The following is a 13,887-nucleotide window of genomic DNA, read 5'->3' as shown; positions in this document are numbered from 1 at the left end:
CTGGTCTGATGAAAACATTTTGTTCAGACTCAAGTCCGTTATGACTCTTCAGAACAGGTAATCCACTTGAAGCTTAACATGTTTGGACCTAGCCAGTATCTGGATGGGAGACCATCTTGGAAAAGGCTGGGTTGAAGCTGGAAGAGGTGTTGGTGAGTCCAGCAGGGAGTGCTTACCCTGTAATCTGTGTGTGGATTCCAGTGCTCCTGTGCAATGACATGGACACTGTGCTGTAAAAATGGCACTGTCCTTCGGAAGAGATGTAAAGGTCCTGACTCCCTTTGGTTGGCATGTTTTGAAAACAGTATGGTTTATTCTGATGTCCTGGCTAAATTGCCAATCATGGCCTTGTCCATTCTGACCCCATAATCATTCCTTGATTATAATTGGTTAGCTCTCTCACCAATTCATCACCTAATAGCTAATGGGTGGTGAGCATACTGGTGGTGGTTTAAGTGGTTCCCCTCTGTCTATTTAAAGTGCTTTGAGTAGTGAGAAAAGTGTTATATTAATGTAAGTATTTATTATTATTATTATTATTATTATTAGTGAAAAAAAAGGCAACATTACCAACTTGGGAACCTGCTGTTGTGCCTCACTAAGGAGATATAAGGAGAATCACAATATTCACAAGCAGAGATCTCCTTGACACAGATACATAATTTGCTACCGGAAAATGATGCCCAAATACTGAAAACATAACCCTAACTAATCAAAAGGACACCCTACAACCATTTACTGAGCCCACTTAGTCCAATATAGAGTTGCAGGATAGCTAAATCTGTTCTAGAATGTTGTTATCAATATGTACTTTTTGGTGATACATTCTAATCCACAAGAAAGAAGAGCAATGATTTTAAATTAAAAAAACACAAATTAAAGCTGACTATTTTCTAACTACATCTTTTTGTTTATTTTTACTTACGGTGGAGCTTTGGTTTAAGTAGGTCCTAGGCAGAAGAGGGGGCACTTCCAGAGGATGAACAGAAGTGATGTCAGTGGTCTTCTAGGCTCTGGTCATTAGATCTGAGGACACAAGGGAAATATGTTAGCAGCTGTGCCAGTCCTTGGTTCTGGGTGGAATTACAATAAGTGTAGGTGCCCTAAATATGCCATCTATGACACTATATAAAGGATTCTTCTCAGCTTTATCTACCATCACATGCTGATCACTCCCCATGACAGCTCCAGTGAGGAGTCAGTCAAGAGCAACAGGTTTTTTGGTATGCATATCAGTGATGACTTCACATGGTCTGTCAATACTGTCGCCATAGCTGAAAAAGCACAACACTGCCTTTATTTCTGACAGTGACTGAGAAAAGTAAGAGTTAGCCTTGTAATCCCTACCATATTCTACAAGGATACAATACTGTCTGGTGTGGAAATTGCAATCCCTCAGGCTACACAGATCCTAATAGTAAGCATAGTTGGGAGCATTGTTGGGGTCTCATTCTCCCCCTCCTGTTCAGGACATTTATGACAAATGCTGCAGCCAGCATAGTGATGACTGCTCCCACCTTTGACATGGATCTTTTGCTTCCCTGATATCTAGCAGAAGGTATCAATCACAGCATCTAGGCCAATTTTGTAACAGCTTCTTCCTTCAGTCTGTCAGGCTCCTCAACATGCTGCTGCCCTCAACTAATCATTCACCCCCAATATAACAAAGGCTTAAACAACCCCCAACTGCACTATTCACTATATTGCACTAGTTCCTTTTTAGCACTAGTCACTTCACTTACAAAACATGGACTGTTCTCTTGATGTTTGCATATTTACATCAAGTATGTCTGCATATATGTGTTTACTTAAGATGTCTATCTGTCATAATGTGTATTATTTATCATTAAACCATTTTAGTGTATTTATTGCATGGTTTCACATTGTCTAATTGTACTGTGTGTAGTCTTGTGTAATTCAGTAGATATTTAATATAATTCACTATGTGCAGTTCAAGGTACACATCCCCTGTCATGTATGCAGCATTGGCATCCTAGAGAACATAAGAATGTAATAAATGAGAGGGAACCTTTCAGTTCATCAGGCTTGTTTATTTAGTTAATAGCTAAGCCATCCTAATATCTCATCCAGATACTTCTTTAAAGATTGTCAAGGTTTCTGCTTCAACTACAAATCTCATTAGTTTGTTCCCGGTTGTCCTTGAGTGAAAATGAAACAATATTTTGTTGTACTGCATACCTGTGTATGGATGGGATGACAATAATGTTAACTTTATTTGACTTGATTTTAACATAGAAGAGGATGAAATTTGCCATTGACCAGAAAATTGGAGGAGTGCTAAAGTGAAAGCTGAGTTTTCAGATGTAGGTGTTAGTTTTCTGTTCAACATTTCAGTGTACCCCTATCCTCTCCAGTCATGAACTGTGCAAGTGGCAGACAGAATATTTCTCCACACGATTGTTGATTTAGTCCAGTTGAAAACCTCAACAACCCACATGGAGACTGGATCTGAATTTCCTCTAGACAGAGAAGATCCATCTGAGATGGTGAAATAAGTGCATTTAGTGACAAATAACCATTTAGTTCCTTTCCATGTAAGGTGTACTAGAAATTATGGTGTCTCTGTAAAATGACATGGATAAACTCAAATACAGTACAAGCTGATGGTGGCCTATTCAGTTCAGGCTATTGACACCACGGACCTCACAAGAATAACTGATACTAAGAAAAGGACAGATGTTTATTTGAGAAGCAGGATGACTGGAATCCATTTGGCTCTGTGAACAACACTGCTGCCTCATAACATTATGGTACCTATTTTATCTCCACTGTGGGGATCCCCCTTTTGCTCTACGTAGGCTTTTCTGGTGGCTCAGGTATATACTAACAGTCCAAAGTCATGCTGTTAGTTGATTTGGCAACTCCAAGGTATCCGTGCTTGTGTGTGTTTATTAGTATAGGTGTGGACGTGTGTCTGTGAAAGGACCCTGTAATGGCTTGTTATACAGTCCAAACTTGGATTCTCTCTTGTCCTGGTTGTTGCTGACACAGACTGCAGCTCTCTGCAATTCGCAACTGGAGAAATTTGGTTTGTAAAAGAGATGAATGGATATGTGGATGGAAAATTAAACTTTGCTTAATACATTAAAAAATAAAAGTGAGAGTAATCCCACAAGAATTCAAATTAATTTCCAACTTGTCTCCAGCAATTTCCATTTGTAAAATGTGACTTACAACAGCTGTATTTAATGCACTGTTTTGGGCACCCACTAGCAGTTTCCTCTTTATTCGGTATATTTCCTTTATGATTGTGGTCACATCTTTCTTAGTTTCAGGGCAAACAACTTAATCATTTGTTGCACCCATAATGAAAAAGGGTGTACAAATTATCTATAAAAAGAGAAAATGTCATCTCCATTTGAAGTATGTATTTACTGGCAGTGCCCCCAGAAGGGCTGCCAACTGACAGCATTAGGGCCTTGCATTCACTTCCTGACTGGTATGCCCCTTGTGTGAACAGTGCATATTCTAAACATGTTTGCGTGGAGTTCTTCCCACAGTCCAAAGACTTGCTCTTAGATTGACTAATGTCTGTAAACTGCATGCATGTAACCATGGTCTGGTGATATAGTTTTACTGAGTTTCAAGCTCCCAGTGACCCTTTCACACATTAATTGCATTCCAAAAATAGACAAATGGACACATTTCCCTTTCAGATGAAAAAGTCTACCTAACCTTTTGTTGTTATTGCCTAATAGCTATTTGCCAAGGTTTGTGATAGGTAGACCTAAGCAATATGGTTACATCCACTCATCAAATTTCTGACCAACTTATCAAGTTGAGAGATGTAGGAGCCCAATTAAAACCAGATAGCACTGGGAAAAAGGCAGGGATGAGGAGCATACACACAAACACACTCATACAAGTCTAATTTGTTGTTAACAACTAACCTAACATGCATGTCCTTGAGATATAGAATAAAACCTAGAGGAGCCAGAGAAAAAAACACAGTGAGACAGAAAGAATTTTCACATAAAATATTATATAAAAAACAGAATCCATCTACATTTATTGCAAAACATCTCTCCAGTTCCTGAAACCAGGCCTTGGAACTGTGCAGCAGCCATACTAACCACTGCATTATCTTCACACCCTATTGTGAGCCAGCAATTTCGTGAAGTCCCTGAAATCAAGATTATTATTATTTTTACTATCCCTGCATTAATCTAAGAGATCAATATTTCATATAGAAAGTATTATGATGGGATCAAAATTTCACCTTTGAGATTCTGAAGGATTTAAATGTTTTAGGGATGATTTGTCCAGTTTCAACCTGATGCAAATTTGTGAGTATGTGAACATAATAATTCCAAAATGAATCACTGTTAAGTGCTTGATGGCTACTGATTTTAGAAAAACTGCTACAAAAGATTGTGCTTTACAGACTACATATACTGTAAGTATATGAGGCAGGTGTTGTGATTGAAGATATCAAGATTTTGAAATCACAGCTTGTAGAGAAAGTCATGTGCTGGACACATCAGAATTTTTTAAATGAAGAGGACACGAACTTGAATCCTTCTAAGAATATGCCCATGTTTCATAACCTTACCTTGTCTGTGGTATATTAATTACAATATGTACAGCATGCAATATTACAGGTTAAATTCCTATATTTTTTTCTAAATACAATGAATAGATGATTACACAGTACTATTTAGAATGGATTTAAATATCAGCCTGGCCACTATCTGTATGGAGTTTTCATGTTCTGGATTTTCCTTAGAATACTCTGGCTTACCTAACACATGCAACTTAGCATGACTGATGACTCCAAACAAGCCCCAAATAAGTCAGTGTTGTATATTTGTCCCAGAGCTGCTCCCTGCCTTGCATCCAATGCTGACCGAATAATCTCCAGACTCACAGTATCCATTAAAATGTGTCCAGTAATATATAGATCATACAGAAAATCTATTTTTCCGTGAGATAATTTGCCTTCTTTTAGCATTTGCATTCTCATTAGCAGTTTGTGACAATATTAAAAAATATTTTTTTTAAATTATGATTGGTGAAATATACCAAGATTTTTTCACAGTATTTACTGCTGTTTGTTGACATATTCCCTGAAAATTCAATGTGTGGGCAGCGTAGGCAGACATTTTTCCCAGTGCCCCATGATGCTTTATGAAGCCAGCATGACGTTACTGAGCTGTAGCAGCCAATGTTGGATGGAGTTATCACAATCAATGCATGTACATCATGCATGCTCTAAACTTCATCTATCCATCATCCAACCCGCTATATTCTAACTACAGGGTCACAGAGGTCTGCTGGAGCCAACCCCAGCCAACACAGGGCACAAGGCAGGAAACAAACCCCAGGCAGGGCACCAGCCCACTGCAGGGTGTGCGCACACACACACACACTAGGGACAATTTAGAATTGCTAATGCACCTAACCTGCATGTCTTTGGACTGTGGGAGGAAACCCACACAGACATGGGGAAAACATGCAAACTCCACGCAGGGAGGACCCAGGACGCGAACCTGGGTCTCCTAACTGCGAGGCAGCAGCGCTACCCACTGCGCCACTGTGCTTGCACTCTAAGCTTGTTATAGAGAAATTAGTATTTTCATTTGAGTGGTATATTAGCTGACCATAATGAGAATATTATTAAAATACTTTGTTGTTTTATATACATTCATTTGCCTTCACTGATGGATTAAGCATGTTATGCTCCTCACTATTTAGTACAGATCAGGTAGTGACAGGGACGGCCCCGAGTGTATAACACCGATCCCTTACATCGCAAGTACTGGGGGTGTTAGTTAGTCAAAGTAGCTCGGGAGAAACAGAGAGAGATAAAGGAGTACAATTTTATCTCAGGGAGGCACAATGGCGCAGTAGTTAGCACAGCTGCCCCAAAGTTCAGGTCATATTTTTGGCCAAAAAAAAGTTGGTCCAGGTAGAGATTGATGTTTCATTAGCCTTTGGGGACTCCTAAAAGACTATCACACTATTATAATTCACTCAAAACTAGTCCAGCTCATCCTTCCCCATTTAATTTAACGCATTTCAAACAGTGTGCTGTAATTCCTGAGGCTTTTCTTGTTTTCTCTGAACTCCAGGTGGAGTGGATTCAGTGGGGTTCGCTGACCACTAATTGTGAACACCCCTTGTGATACTGCTAGGGTGCGCCAACGGCCTTGTACTGAACCATTGATGTTCCTTTCTGTCCTATTCATTGCACTTTAACTAAGTAGACAGAAGGCTAAGCGTTCAGAATGTAAATTATAATTAAAAAGGATTTTCTGCCTTGACTGGATGCTTTGACTGTTATGATTGGGCTTTTTTGGACACTTTTTTTGCTTCCGGAATTATCTAATTTAAGAATGTGGATTTCCTACTTAGAATTTGTCATATATGTTTCGTGTTTATGCCACACATCTTTTTCTTACCACATCTGTAATTATTGTAAAGCGCGTTGCACTCATGTTCTTAATAAGTATAAACTGAACTTAATTCCTTCTTATTTTATTATACATTTTACACTGACAGAGCCCAGTCTATTCAACGAATGTAAGAAGGCTCGCACATTTTAAAAATCATTTCATTACTATAAAAAAGTAATATCGGGCAAATTGTGCTGTTATGAAAAGTTTGTTTCAGTAGTACTCGATGTTCTTTTTTTAACCTAAATTAACGTTTTTAAGAATAAGAAAACACACGACTTTCTCATCTAGTTTCTCCCACCGCTACTTAAAATCTATATACTTTAACTACTTTGAACACAATTTATGCAACGTGCGCATTAACAATAGCATGTCGCGAATAAAAACACAATCTTAAGAGTAAAGGAGGTGATATAAATGGTGCTCTTTTCACTTTCTTTCTGTCCTTGTCCGCTTTTGCTGTCCGCAGTCGTTTGGGCAGCTACCCCATCCTTCCCCAAAGCAGCACTCCCTTTTTTCCCTGAAAGATTAACATTTCGTATGATTGTTCCTGACAGAGGATTTGCTCTCAGAGGCCCGTCTAAGGATAACCAAAAAAGGGAATGTTGCAAGGCATTTTTGGCAGCGTGATCCAATTTTCGGAGAAGTTTTTTTTTTTCCTTTTTTTTTTGATGATCGACTTCCTGAGCGTGCCAGCGGAATGAGCGGCATGTTCTGCTAGCAAAGCCGAACCCACCGAGACCATTGGTTGGTAGTTGCAACTGGCTGCGGACAATGGATACTAGTGGCTGCCCATTGTAAACACTAGGGCGATGTGCTTAAGGGAGGGGCTAAAGGGAAGCCCGTCGTCTTGAGATCCTATTCCAATTGAGCGTTTGCCTCTCTACGTTCAGCGGCTCAGTCTGCATTTCTACGGCCATTCAAGTAGTATTCCGCCAGATAGAAGCATACGTAAAGCCTGGAAAGGAAAGCGATTTCGGGGCTGCAGGTAAGGAACAATAAATCAAGCGACTAAAAAGCGCACGGCGACAACATCAGTGTTTCACTTGAAAAGTTACTTTGCGCCATAGTGTGCAAAAGGCTTTCTTAAGAATAACTTCAGCTCGCCGCTTGAACTTATTACACTTTCTTAAGCCGTTCCTTTGTGGGTGACAGTTATCGTGGGAAGACCCAATGCCAGTTTGTAACGACTGTCCTCGTTAACACTTGGTTAATTGCCGTCTTTCTGCGATTTCGCATTACTGCCTTTTCTTTTAACGTTTCACAGAATGAAAGTAATTCGTGGCATGCTTTCTTCTTGCTGCGACTATTTCCATTTAAAGGTATAATGCGGTGAAGTGAATTTCGTTGGAAAATAGAAAAGAGAGAGAGAAAGTGAGAGAGTCGGAGACTTAATTTCGAGGAGTTGTTTATTCGGTGTGCTGTGTTTTGTTTAAGCACAGGTAAACGGTATATTATCCGGCGTAACTGAACGAATGCTTATAAATATGTTGGAGGTTTACCACATTACTTAGAACTTTGCAGCTCCAGGATGTGCTGCATAATTCGCAGCGGAAGATTTTTAACTGTTGAAAGCGGATATGATTACGGGGCGCGCTGGGATGAGATCAGCGTAGCATCCTAGGGACGATGTTGAACAGCTGAGATGCCACTGCGACTTCAGTAATTCCTTATGTGGCACAATTTCTATCATTTCTGTTTCACGTTTATATACTTTACGCGTGTATACATTTTGAATTACAATTAGTAAAGGGAGTGGCAAAAAGAAGAAAAAAAAAAAGAAAAAAGCCCGATGTTAAGTTAATGCCCCCTCCACGCCCGCTTTAGATCTCTATCTGAGTAATTCTGGAGATAGAAAAATTCTGGCAGGCAAGCTCAGACAGACACCACTGATGTTTTGCAAAAGCATTGATCATTCAGTTTATCTTTAAAGGAATGCACCTCTTACAGCTGACCTTTCAGGTGTGCTCTTAGTATTTTATTAATACATCAGCCTTTTACATGTGTTTATTTGCGAATAAGATGTCAAACCACGTAATGGTTGCTGCAGAGCAGAGACCTTTATTTACTTTTCTTTCTTTCTTATAAAATTAAGCCCGGTTTGACTAGAGCTTGCAACTTTATTTTGGTTTTTGATATTCTTTGTTTATGGAACCTATAGTCACTCTCATCATGTGTTTATAACATTACACCTCAGTTTGATTTATTGATCTAGGCATTCATACGTTATTATTCTGGACTTAATGAAAATTGTTTTTTTACTGTATATTGTTTCATTTGACATAACTATACTGTATATGTACTCCCTCCTTATTTCTCTGTGTGTAAATATATATGTGTGTGTTTGTGTGTATATACAAGTGTGTGTAATGCAAAAACACACACATATATAAATGTTTGTATGTGTGGGTTTGTGTAGATTTACACTGCATCAGTGTAAATGTGCAAAAGAAAATAAAAACACCCATTCATTACTACAATTGCTTAATTGCTTCAGGATCTCAAGGGCTGTAGCACATCCTGGTGACATCAAGTGCAAGGAAGAAATCATCCATGGACAGGACACCAGTTTATCACAGGGCACACCCATGCACACACCCAAATAAATTTACATGCTCTTCTTTGGAACGTGGGAAAATTACACGGAGAAAAAGCCACAAAGGAACAATCATCAGTACAGCTTTGAATTTGCTTAGTGCAGTTCAGTTTTGTTGGAGCTGACATTTATTCTGGGAAAATTGTGTGCAAGGTAAGGACCATTCTTGGATGTGTCATTAGTCAGGCACATACTGTTCAAGTGCTGAGCTGCCATTTAGCAAAACATGCATATCTTTGAGATGTGGGAGAGAAAGTGGAGCACCTGGAGACAATTCCCAACAGACACTAGAAGTACATTCACACTCGACACAGACAGTGATTAGACTTGGATTTCAACACAGGACTATTAACTAGTCCAGTTTTTTCTTTTACATATAATGGAAGTATAATGTATGAAGTACTACATTTAATCACACAAAATGCACAAACAGTTATAAACAAAAATGATCAGATCAATATAAAAAGAGAATTTGTTATTTAAACATATATACAGTAAGGAACACTTGTATCGTAATATGTCATTTAAAACCTGTATGAACATTGTTTTTTTTAGAACCTGGCTCCTCTATCACATACAGTAAGCATTTTTAGCTTATAAAATACTTTAGCCACTGTAGCACAGTGGTCAGAATTGTTGTCTCACAGGCCCAGCATCTTGGCTCAGAATCTTTTGCTCTGCCATTATCAATGTGGAGTTTTCACACTCCATCTTTGTGGATTTTCAACAGGTACTTTGATAGTCCTCGCACATTCCAAAGATATGCTGGTTAGGTTAAATGGTGGTTCTAGATTTGTCCTGTGTAAGTGGGCCCTCACTGTATTGGCACCCTGATCATTGCTGTTAAGATTGGCTTTAGATTCCTTCTATCTTAAATTGAATTTATGGGAGTCTGAGAGTGTTTTATTGTGATAGAGTAATACTCGGGTAATATGGTGATACTCCTGGAGACTGGCTTCAACTGTTAACCGACCTGCTGTCTGTGTGAAGTTTGTGTTTGTGTTTGTTCTTTTTCTCTTTGCATCCTGAATGTTTTTGTGTTAGATTAATCCATGATAATACTTGGCTCACTCTTAAGAAGTATAGGCGTTGGGAATCCAGTTATCACTGAGCGCAGTTATCAAGTGGCATCTTATCCATTGTTGCTTACTAAAAGAATAAGTTTCAGCCCTCTATAATTGGAATTAGAGGGTTGAAAATGGATGCATAATAATATATCTTTGAGTTAAATTTTTATTTTTTTCAATTTCTCTTGGTGTAGTGTAGCATTTTCTTTGTTAAAAGATGTTTTTAAAATAGCATTTCATGTTTTTATGTGAATGTTTTAAATTTCAAAGTGGCTGATTTAGGTTAAATTTTGACATATATTGAGAAGAATATACAGTAGATGCTATTGCCATATGTTTGTTGACTTGACAATGATACAGGAAATGCAATTATGTGTGAGCTAAAATCTTTCTGAAAATGATTTTTGTCCAGACTTTGAAATCAAAGGTTTCTTTAGGAAAGTAAATGAATGTGCATATTTCTTGTTCCCTTGAGGGGTGTCTGCTTTCCATCCTATTGTCCAAAAATGTTTCATTTTAGCTGTCAGCTTTTTATGTACAGCACAATGTGATAAATCAGCACCTGCCCAAGCTGGGATAAAGCAGGTGGGAACAAGTAAGAAAATGTACACATTTCACAACATTCAGGTGGACTTGGTTAAAGTGGTTTGAAAGTTGAAGGATTTTCACAATTTCCAGTCTTTTCATCAAAGAGTTTATCACAATTTTGTTTATTACCTATTTTTGTTCAGTGATTTATAATAAAAATAATAGTGATAATAGAATGTAATTAGATACTAGTAGTGTGCAAAAATGTTTTTATACCATTTTACAATATCATGTGGCTACAATTTCTTTCATAGATGGCAGATTCCAGTTCAAGTAATGAAAAGATTCATGTGCTTTTGTTAGTTTGTTAATTTTAAAAGAAGTACCTGATGGAGTGAAGTTGGTGAAGTGTCAAGCAAAATTGATGGCTGCGTCTGAACCTGATAGATGGTGGATCATTGTGGTACTTTCCTGATAAATTATAGTGTCCGAGAAGTATTGAATCATTGTGAACTTTAGATAATACAACCATAAGGTTGTTTTTACTTTAACTGAAATACTGTGTACATGTTTAGTCATTGTAAAATAAAGTGTTACTGAGCCATTTTTTTGCACTTTTCTACACGAGTTAAGTTGCTTTTATTTTTTACTTTTACAGACGTGAAGATCATGTCACTTACCTGCTTTGATTTCAAGGAGCAGTAAGAGTGAACTGCTCTGACTGAGGTTTGTGCAATGCAACACGTAGTTGCAGGGACAAGCACATGACTGGGTGAAGGCAGAAGGCAGTCTAATGATAATAATAATAATACATTTCATTTATATTGCACCTTTAGCATATAATGAAAACTCCCCTTGCATTCTGATGCAGTAAGGGGTGATACCGTACTTACATTGTACAGTGATTAATAAATAAACAGTATAATTAGTAGCAACTTGAATAAATAAATACACATCTAATGCTTTATCTTTCTTATATGGTTATAGTTAGTCATCTAACTCCACCTATATCTGACCCTGTCTGATGCCATTTCCTGCCGCGAGTTGTACTTGCTTCAGCATGTATGGCTACTGGTATATCGACTCTTGAGATACAGTAAGAAAAATGAAAAGGACCAGTACATATGTGTTAGTCAAAAAAATAACTTGAGGTCAAAACCGTGAGTCAAACTGATCCTTTTCTGGAGTCGAAAAGGTAAACCGAAATTAAGTAGTCAGGAAGAGAGTAAGATATTCATTACCAGGAAGTCAATAAATAAAAAAGCTTTTAGTAAATTGCAAATGAAAGGTTTTACCCACAAAACACGGTTATGGAGTTGCTGTTGGAGGTGATCTTTTTATTCCTTCATGTAATTGATGCCCAACATTAAGACCCTTGTGATCACTCAACCGGGACCCACATCTCAATGACTGAATCACAAAATAATGGTGCTCTTAGAAAAAAAGCTGGTGTCACGATAAGACCTTAAAATATATTCAGCTAATTCACGTTTAATGCAGTAATGAACATCAAGTTCATTATTCTCACGTCCAAAAACTTCTAAATTGGTGTACAGAAAAAAATTAACTGCTGCAGGGCAAGTTGAAAATAAATAAATAAATGAATAGAGAACCACTGGTTTGAGGGTTGGGGTACACAATGAATAGCTCTGTTTACTCACAAAATAATCCCATTTACTAAAAGCAATCGACATTCACTGCATACAATTAAATAAAGCAAAAAAGTAATCAAAGGGCATTCAGACTGAAAGTGTTTCACTTTGTAAAGCTTTGGTCTCTAAAATACACTTTTCTGGAGTGGGTGTTGTTTACATAGCACCTTTCCTGTAAGGGGTGGGGCATGTGAAATGGGATGAGATTGCTAAGGCATCTTCCTTGTTGGGCCTTTCTGAGCTGCAGGAAAAAAACAAGGTGGTTAGTGAGTGACATTATCTTCTGTTGCCCTGGGGTGGAGGTTTTCAAGTAACCTTGAGGGTTGCTCAATGCATGCATGTGTAACTATAGCACCACAGCACTACCACTTCTATATATTTTATTTATATATATATATATATATACTGTACCTATACACGTATATACACATATATGCATATGTGTGTGTGTATGTATGTATGTGTGTGTGCATATACTGTATATATTTGTGTATATATGTGTGTACATACAGTATGTGTGTGTATGTATGTGTGTGTGTATGTGTATATATATATATATATATATATAATTTTTTTCATGTATATTTGAAATCACATAATGCTTTTGTATTTTAAGACGAGTTCGTAAATTCAATAATGATTTTCAGTGGCAGATTTTAAAATTTCAAAAATGTGTCCAACGAGCTGTATTCAAGATATTGTAATGCGATTTCAACTGTCCAACCAAATTTCTTTGAAGAATGTGCCAGATTTCAACAAAGAACTGAGTTGTTTTATACAAACAGATAAACATGGCCATCACAGTAGGTACTATTTTCTTTATATGCAAACACATCTACAAATAGACTTGAGGATGAAGAAATATTTCTTGTTTATGTAACATTTATTATTCTATAGTAGGTAAATTATTTGTAACATGAGGCATTTTTATTTCTAATAAATGTTTCTTTAGCACTTCAGTAGTTTTCTATCTTATATTCCTACAGCTTGCTTTGTTTTAGTAGAAACAGTAAATTCCATGTTTAACCTTTAAAATCCTAAAGGTTTTTTTTAAAGTAAGGCAGAGCCATTAATGCAGTTAATGTACTATTTTCTGACCCAAATCTCATTCGCGTGCAGGTTTGGTTGACTAGTAAGTCTAAAATGGTTCAGTGTGAGTGAGTTCAAATATATGCCCTACACTCTGTTCAGGTTTGATTTCATTGTTTCCAGGATATGCTCTACGGCTCTTTGGCTGTCGGGGCTATCCACATGCCCGCCTTTGCAAAAGGGCTGTTTAAAATTTGTACTGCACCTTTAAAACTCTTTATGTTCTTAATGGAAAAAGTACCAAATCAAATAAATTGTGATGGATTAAGTTTAAAACACACTGGAAATTTTATAAATAGGAGGAAGCCATTTAGTCTATCAAGCTAGTTTGCTTATGGCTAAGTTGTCACAGTACTCATGCAGATATTTAAAGCTGTCTACATTTCTGCTTCAACTGCACAAGTTTGTTCTGATTTGCCATGACTTCTTTGTACAAAGGAGGTGCTTCTTATTTGTATTGAATACACTTCCCTCTGGCGTCTTTAAACAAGTGATTTCCAATTACATTGAAATAATTCTACTCATTCAAGTTTTGATCA

At 37.5% G+C, this 13,887-nt stretch overlaps 1 protein-coding gene across 5 annotated transcripts in view; it reads left to right on the top strand.

Moving 5' to 3' along the window:
* Nucleotides 1–7,164: 7,164 nt before the first annotated feature.
* The window catches only part of cald1a (caldesmon 1a), a 333,467-nt gene continuing 326,744 nt past the window's right edge, over nt 7,165–13,887 (top strand). For 3 of the 5 annotated variants that reach the window (XR_003716695.2, XR_003716693.2, XM_028804774.2), the window contains exon 1: nt 7,166–7,404. The gene's annotated coding sequence lies outside the window, so the exon portion shown is untranslated. Of the gene's footprint in view, nt 7,405–13,887 lie in introns of all 5 variants that reach the window. The other 2 variants (XM_028804805.2, XM_028804787.2) reach the window with 2 other exon arrangements.

The sequence above is a fragment of the Erpetoichthys calabaricus genome, chromosome 1, assembly GCF_900747795.2.
Source record: "Erpetoichthys calabaricus chromosome 1, fErpCal1.3, whole genome shotgun sequence".
Classification (NCBI taxonomy): Eukaryota; Metazoa; Chordata; class Cladistia; order Polypteriformes; family Polypteridae; genus Erpetoichthys; species Erpetoichthys calabaricus.
Note: the sequence above shows the minus strand (reverse complement) of the source record. Positions and strands in the feature narration are given on the sequence as shown.